Source organism: Mus caroli, chromosome 11 (genome assembly GCF_900094665.2).
Source record: "Mus caroli chromosome 11, CAROLI_EIJ_v1.1, whole genome shotgun sequence".
NCBI lineage: Eukaryota > Metazoa > Chordata > Mammalia > Rodentia > Muridae > Mus > Mus caroli.
In genome coordinates, this window is record NC_034580.1 from 92,562,456 (window position 1) to 92,570,583 (window position 8,128).

General features: G+C 43.2%; 1 protein-coding gene and 1 pseudogene across 2 annotated transcripts in view; one reads left to right on the plus strand and one right to left on the minus strand.

Moving 5' to 3' along the window:
* Positions 1 to 8,128, plus strand: part of Cbx1 (chromobox 1) — a 20,174-nt gene that overhangs the window by 2,702 nt on the left and 9,344 nt on the right. The window lies entirely within an intron of this gene.
* Positions 4,009 to 4,433, minus strand: LOC110305899 (annotated as a pseudogene).

Sequence of the window (8,128 nt, forward strand, 5' to 3'; positions counted from 1 at the left end):
ACTTTGTAGACCAGGATGACCTCGAACTCAGAAATCCGCCTGCCTCTGCCTCCCGAGTGCTGGGATTAAAGGCGTGCGCCACCACGCCCGGCTAAAAGATTTATTTATTATAGGATGTAAGTATACTATAGCTGTCTTCAGACACACCAGAAGAGGGCATCAGATCTCATTACATATGGTTATGGGCCACCATGTGGTTGCTGAAATTTGAACTCAGGACCTTTGGAAGAGCAGTCAGTGCTCTTAACTGCTGAGCCATCTCTCCACTACGGTTTTTCTTTCTTTTAAGACTTATTTATTGAATGTATGTGAGTGCATTACATAAACATTCATAAATACCAGGAAAGGGCATTAGATTCCATTACAGATGGTTTTGAGCCACCATGTGGTTGCTGGCAGTTGTACTCAGGACCTCTGAAAGAGCAGTTGGTGCTCTTAACCACTGAGCCATCTCTCCAGGTCCCCCCCCCTTTTTTTCCGGTTTTTTTTTTTTTTTTAAAGTGGCGGGTGGGTGCCATTGCATACTTATGGAGACTAGGAACAACTTTGGGAGTGGGGGTCATTCTCTTCTGTAGCACTACTTCTAGTGATTGAACTCAGGTCATTAGGCTTGTAAAGGACCTGTTGAACCAGCCTGATACCCCCATTTTCCAATTTTGAGAACTGGACCTAGAAGAAGTTGTTATATTGGATTTTATCATCTATATCCTAAATTGTCTTGAAACTCACTTTGTAGCCTAGATTGGCCTTGAGCTGAGATTTATAGGTGTGTACCACCATACCCAGCTGACAGTTTTATTTTTAATATGTGTATGTCTTTGCTTACTTTCTGCAGTGCTAATCAGTGGAAATCAGGGCTTCTTACATGTTAGGCAAGCACTCCACGTTGAGCTGTATAACAGTCTGGCAAGCTTCTTACTGATGAGCTGCACTCCTAGCCCAAATTTGGGAAAATGTGTTGTGCTGGTTTTTGTTTTTTTGCTTTGTTTTTCTGTGGTGGTAGTGTACTGAATTGAACCCTAAACCCCACATGCTTGCCACTGAGCTGTACTCTGGCCTTCTTAATATCTTTTGTGTGAAGTTAATAAGAGCCATGCTAGCCTGGACAGTAGAGTGAGACCCTGGCTGAAGAAAGAACAAAAACAGGCTAGACCTTTAAGATGACTTGATGGATAAAGGCACTTCCCACCAAGCCTGACAACCTATGTGTTATTTATTTATTGCATATAAGTACACTGTTGCTGTCTCACACACACCAGAGGAGGGCATCTGATCCCATTACAGATGGTTGTGAGCCACCATGTGGTTGCTGGGAATTGAACTCAGGACCTCTGGAAGAGCACTCAGTGAGTGCTCTTAACTGCTCAGCCATCTCACCAGCTCACAACCTATGTTTGATACCAGGACTGACATAGTAAAAGAAGGGAATTGACTTCTCAAAGTTATCCTCTGTCCCTGTGCTTCCATGCTACAAACACTAAATAGAGGTGGCTGTAGAAGAAAGGGGAGTCATATGCTTGAAACTAACTTAGCTACAGAGTTGAGATCCTGGCACAGAAAAGCGCAGGATGTGTGTGGTGTTTGCAAGGCTCTGGATTCAATCTGCAACAACCAATTCTACACCCCCATCCACACTCCAAAAAAAAAAAAAAATACTCATGCTAGATGTGTATGTTGCACAGTCCTGATTTTCATCAGATTTTGCATCTGGAAAGCATTGTTTCATAAACAAATAACAAGCCAACTAAAAACCGTTTAGAAATGAGTGGCCCCTGAACAATGAGAACCTTCACTTGTGTTTTATCACGGATATCCTTGCCAGTTATAGCAAAGATACCTTGGCTTGTCTTTGTTTTCTGTTCAGAGTTTATTGATCATATTGGTCGTTCCCTAAAAAGCTGGCAGCTTTGGTTTTTTTTATGATGTGCACAGGACTCAGAATTCCAATTGCATGTCTGAGGGGAAATAGAAACAATGCTTTGGGTATTCCAAGGAAAGAATTATTGGTTAGATGGAGTGAGCTTTGTGAGGGAAGCACCATTGAAGGGAGGTCTGGAAGAGAAGGTAGGGTTTGACAGGATGAATTTAATAGGGAAGGCAGGCCTTCTAAGGGTGGCATTTAAACTAAGAAAATAACTCCGGGTGGGGTAGCTCATCCCACTAGTGCTCAGGACGCAAAGGTGGTAAGGGCTTGAGCCCCGCCTGGGCTACACTGAAACCCTGTCTGCAAAAAGAATAGCTAGCCATTACAATTCTTACCTTGTATCTTGAAACTTAGTAGGCTTTGTAAGAAAATCCCTGGGTTTTAGGTTGTGTTACAAATTGAGTTCTAGTTAACCTAGGCTGAAGTAAGACCCTGCCTAAAAATTTAAAAATAAGAATGAGTGGGAGGTATTTATCTTAAATAAAATAGGTGTGTGTGTTGCAGGATATTTGATCACATTGTGAACTCCCAAGATTTGGGTTATTTACTGGAAACCCCTGTTTTTAGTTGTGGTGTGGTTCAGCCTTACACCTTTCATCCAAGAGCTTTGTTTGAATATTGTAAACTGGATTAGATAAAGTCATCCATAGGTCAAGAAGCTGAGCAAGCAACCAGTTGACAGGAAGTGAATGTAAGATTAAGAGAAAAACAAGAAAGTAAGGGAGAGTTAGGAAGTAGAAGGGAGTGCCATTGAGGGGATTCCTTCATGAGGAAAATGAGCTGGGTGCTTTCCCTGCCTCTGAGCTATCAGGCTTTCACCCCAGCATCCTGCCTGAGTCTTTATTGGTAAAATCCAACAATTGAGATTTTGTTAAAAAACAACAGGTGTGAATGCCTATAATCCTTGGCTCTCAGACAGAGTGTGAAAAGAGGCAGGAAGAAGGGGGTAGTAGAAGGCCATTGTTCGCTTAGTTGGTTATTAGACATATGTATCTAATACCTTAAGTCTGAAGCCACCACCTCTCAAATTTGATATAAAACTACAGTATAGATCCTCCCCAGACTGAGTTCAGACTTATGTAGTAAATAAGTAAATTATTTTGTTGAAAGTTTTCTATTATATCCAAGATTTTGCTTCTTTACCTCTTTTACATATTTTTCCCCACTGGATAATATTTGCATTTACTACACCAGTTGTTATTTCAATTTCCTGCCTATGACCGGTTTTTAAAAAACACAAGAAACCTTGCACTGGAAGTTTGTTAGTTTAGGGTTTATGCTAGGATTTGAAGAAGGGCTTTTTGCTAGGGCACATTTTTTTTTTTTACTTTTTTTTAAAGATTTATTTATTATATGTAAGTACACTGTAGCTGTCTTCAGACACTCTAGAAGAGGGCATCAGATTTCGTTACGGATAGTTGTGAGCCACCATGTGGTTGCTGGGATTTGAACTCCGCGGACCTTCAGAAAAGCAGTCGGCGCTCTTAACCACTGAGCCATCTCGCCAGCCCGCTAGGCCACATTTTATGTGTACATGTATGATTATGTAGGAGCCTATTGAGACCAGAAGAGGGAGTCAAGTGAAATCCCCTGAATTGGAGTAACAGACATTTGTGAGCTGACATGTGGGTTTTACCCAGATCCTCTCTCTAGCCCACCACCCCCCAGCTGGTTTTGAGAAAAGTTAATTGTGAGCTTGCCTCAGATTCACCTTCCTTAGCCTCCTGATTGCTGGAATTACAGCTGTAGTGCTTTAACTATTGAGGCCTGTGCTTGCATTTCTTTTTCTTTTTTTTTTTTTTTTAATTAAAATTCATTTATTTTATGTCTGAGTACACTGTAGCTGTCTTCAGACACACCAGAAGAGGGCATCAGGTCCCATCCATTACAGATGGTTGTGAGCCACCTTGTGGTTGCTGGGAATTGAACTCTGGACCTCTGGAAAAGCAGTCAGTGAGTACTCTGGCTGAGCCATCTCTCCAGCCCTAAAACTGAATTTTTTTAAAATGTATTTATTCATTTACTTATTTTAACTGCTCCAGTAGATGAAAGGGGACTTTATTTGGTCCCAGGGTCACAGGTCAGGTATGACCCCAATTTTATTTGCCCTTCTTTTTGGGGCGCAGGTTGTTGGAATGACCACACTTCCTCTTACGGCAGTTGACTGCACGAGGGTGCAGGCGTGCATAGCACTTTCGGCAGATCATCTTGTCACAGTTGTACTTCTGGGCAAGCTGACGAAGGGACGGCTCAATGATGCCACCGCGCAGACGCAGCACCAGGTGCAAGGTGGACTCTTTCTGGATGTTGTAATCAGACAGGGTGTGGCCATCCTCTAGCTGTTTGCCGGCGAATATCAGCCTCTGCTGGTCAGGTGGGAGGCCTTCCTTGTCTTGGATCTTGGCCTTGACATTCTCGATGGTGTCACTGGGCTCTACCTCAAGAGTGATGGTCTTGCCCGTCAGGGTCTTCACGAAGATCTGCATGTTGGCGTCTGCCACTCAGCCACCTCATTGAAGAGAAATAAAAGTGAATTCTTAGTGCACTCGTTTTCAGATAACTATCCTTCAGTTAAAGACATTGTATACTGGAGAATAAGGACATGTAGGCAGCTGAATTAACAGGTTGGACCAGACTGGCCTTGAATTCACAGAGATACGCCTGCCTCTGCCTCCAGAGTGCTTTTTTGGTTTTTCGAGACAGGGTTTCTCTATGTAGCCCTGGGGCTGTTCTGGAACTCACTTTGTAGACCAGGCTGGCCACGAACTCAGAAATCTGCCTGCCTCTGCCTCCCAAATGCTGGGATTAAAGGCGTGCGCCACCACGCCCAGCTATGCTTAAACTCTTAACAAATCCATCTTGCATAACAACCAATACTGGGGTTGGAGAGATGGTTCACCTGTTAAGAGGTCTTGTTGCTCTTACTTGGGATTGGTTCCCAGCACAATTGAGGTGGCTCACAGCCACTTGTAAATCCAACTCCTGGAGATCCCTTTCCTATCCCTCTACAGGCATACATATGTAGAGATACCTAATTAACAAAACAAAACCCATGTCTCAGCTGGAGAGGTGCCAATAGTTAAGAAAGACCTTTGGCAATTCAGAAATGCCTCTGCCTCCCAAGTGCTGGGATTAAAGGTGTGCACCACCACGCCTGGCTCACATATACAGTTTTATAAGACCTATATATTAATTTTATTATTCAGTAGTCACTGGACAATAACAATGCACTGGCTTTCAGATAATTACCCCTTAGTTAAAGACAATGTATAATGAATTAGGACATCTCTCAGCTGAATAAACAGCGCTCTTAAAGAGTTCAGGCATCAGGGTTAGAGAAATGGCTTAGTGGTTAAGAACAGTGGCTGGTTTCCAGAGGTCCAGAGTTCAATTCTCTACAACCACATGGTGGCACACAGCCATCTATAATGTGATCTGATGCCCTCTTCTGGCATACAGCTGCACATGCAGATAGAACACTCAATTTACATTAGATATATATAGAGAGAGAGAGAAAAAGAATTCAAGCATTGGCCAGAAAGAAACTGTATTTTCTATTACAAAAGACCTACCTAAGTTCAGTTACTAGCATCCACAACAGGAGGATCACAGCTGTCAGTAGGAAGCCAATGCTCTTTTTGATTTTTTTGAGACAGGGTTTCTCTGTGTAGCCCTGGCTGTCCTGGAACTCACTTTGTAGACCAGGCTGGCCTCGAACTCAGAAATCCGCCTGCCTCTGCCTCCCAAATGCTGGGATTAAAGGCAGCCAGAGGCATCCAATCCCTTGGAGCTAGAGTTAACATTCGTGAGCCTAACTCAGTCCTCTGGAAAAGCATCAGCAAGTACTCCTAACTACTGAGTCATCTCTCCAGACCCTAGAATCCGGATTTCTCAAGCTGTACAGAAATAGGTGTCCTAGAAGTTCATAGGTAGCCCTCAATGTGTCTGGGCAGAGGTCAGCCTCGGGTTTCTCAGATGCTCTCTGTCTTGTTTTGGGTTTTTGTTGTTCTGGGGTAGTTCCTTCTTTCCCTGGTGCTCACTTAATAAGCCAGGCTACCTGGCTGCCCTAAGGATCCATCTGTCTGTATCTCCCTTGCCCTGAAATTAGAAGCACATATCCCAGTGCCAGTGTTGGAAGGACTGTGTAGAACTAAGTTAGGTCCTAATGCTTGATGAGAACTTTACCAACTGAGATACCTGCTCTACCCTAGCTCATGTTTTTCTGTGCGAACAACTAGAAGCTATGTTTACACTGGCTTCATAAGTACACCTTTTCTATTTCTTTGAATAGTTTTTACAAACTTTAAAGGCAAAACAAAATGCTTAATTTTGTGTCTGATACACATACACAAAATCAGTAAATTATACACATATATTAAGTGCTAGGTATAGTACACAGTTGTAATCCTATCTATTCTGGAAGCAGAGGCAGGAGGGTTGCAAGCTGGGCAATTTGACAAGACCCTGTCTAAAATAAGGGGCTAAGATATGGTTTAGTGGTAGAGTACTTCCCTAGCACATGCAAGGTCTTGGATTTAATCTCTAGTACCAAAATGAGAAAAGAAGCAAGCAGTATTCCTCATGTAAGTAGTGAATCAGTCAGGTTCTTCTCTAGAGCCACAGAACTATGGACTGTATATACTAAGTGAGTTTATTGGAAAGACTTACGGTTTGTAGACCAGCTAACACAACGATGGGCAGCTGTGAATGGGAAGTCAAGACTCTAGTCCTGTGAAGCTAGTTGTTTCAGCTGGTCTTCTGTATAAGCTGGAATCTTGAAGTAGGTTCCAACAGATATTCTGGCAAGTAAGTGCTAGCAGGCAAAGAGTGAGCCTTCCTTCTTTCCTTGTCCTTATATAGGCCTCCAGCAGAAAGCATGGCCCAGATAAAAGGTGTGTGCCACCACACCTGACTTTGGAACTTCCTCTGTCCCAGGCTGGCCTTGAACTCAGGGACCTGCTTGCCTTTGTCTCCTGGGATTAAAGGTGTGTACTACCTTGCTTGGGCCCAAGCTTTTCATGGCCACTATGCTTGAAGATCTGGATCAAAAATGTGTCATCCCAAGTCAAGGTCCAGGTCAGAAAGAAGCCTGTGTCTTCCAGGCTCAAGATCTTGGTCACATGTGCCCTCCATTTCTAGATTATAGTTCATTCCAGATGTAGTCAAGCTGACAACCAAGAATAGTCATCACAAGTAGTAAGTTTTATTTATTGTGTTTATGCATGTAGAAGTGAGAGACCAGATCTTGGGTACAGACTCCATCTTAGTGAACCTGGCCTAAGGCTGAACTCAAGTTAACTAACAAACTGGCACCTAGCACCAGTTACCAGGTTACTCCCTAACAAAACTGCAGCTCCAGGTTACAAGCCTGCCCCTGGCACTTCATTTCCTAACAACCATCAATCAGGGGGAAAGCAAAAGTTTAGTTTATGGTTTGGTTCTCAGCACCAGCCAATGTTAAAGGCCATAATGCCCCCCCCCCCCCCGAGAGATATGTAGCAGGCTAGAAATCCCCTTGCTTCTTGTTTGACTATAAATACTTGTCTGAAACTGGACTCGGGGCTCCACCTTACTGTTGGCAGGGAGCCTACACTTGAGCTTGTAATAAAGAGGCCCTAAATGCGATTGATTGCATTGGAACTGGCTCCTTGGTGGTCTTTTGGGGTTAATCAATACTTCCTGTCACAACAGAAGTATAAATACATGGTGGTACATGGGTGAAGGTCTGTCTGGAGTTGGTTCTCTCCTGCCACCTGTGGTATCTGAAGGTGGAATGCAGGTCTCTTCTGTATAACTGGCCCTGGGAAAGTTGGTGAGGAAATCAGTGTTTCTTTCCTTCTTTCTTATTTTTTTTTAAAGAATTTTAAAAAATATTTATTTATTTATTATATGTGAGTACACTGTAGCTGACTTCAGACACACCAGAAGAGGGCGACAGATCTCATTACAGATGGTTGTGACCCACCAATGTGGTTGCTGGGAATTGAACTCGAGACCTTTTTGCACACCTTTAATCCCAGCACTTGGGAGGCAGAGGTGTACGGATTTCTGAGTTTGAGGCCAGCCTGGTCTACAGAGTAAGTTCCAGGACAGCCAGGGCTACACAGAGAAACCCTGTCTTGAAAACAAACAAACAAAAAATAATAATAATAAAACTAAAGATTTGAGCTGGGCGTGGTGGTGCACGCCTTTAATCCCAGCACT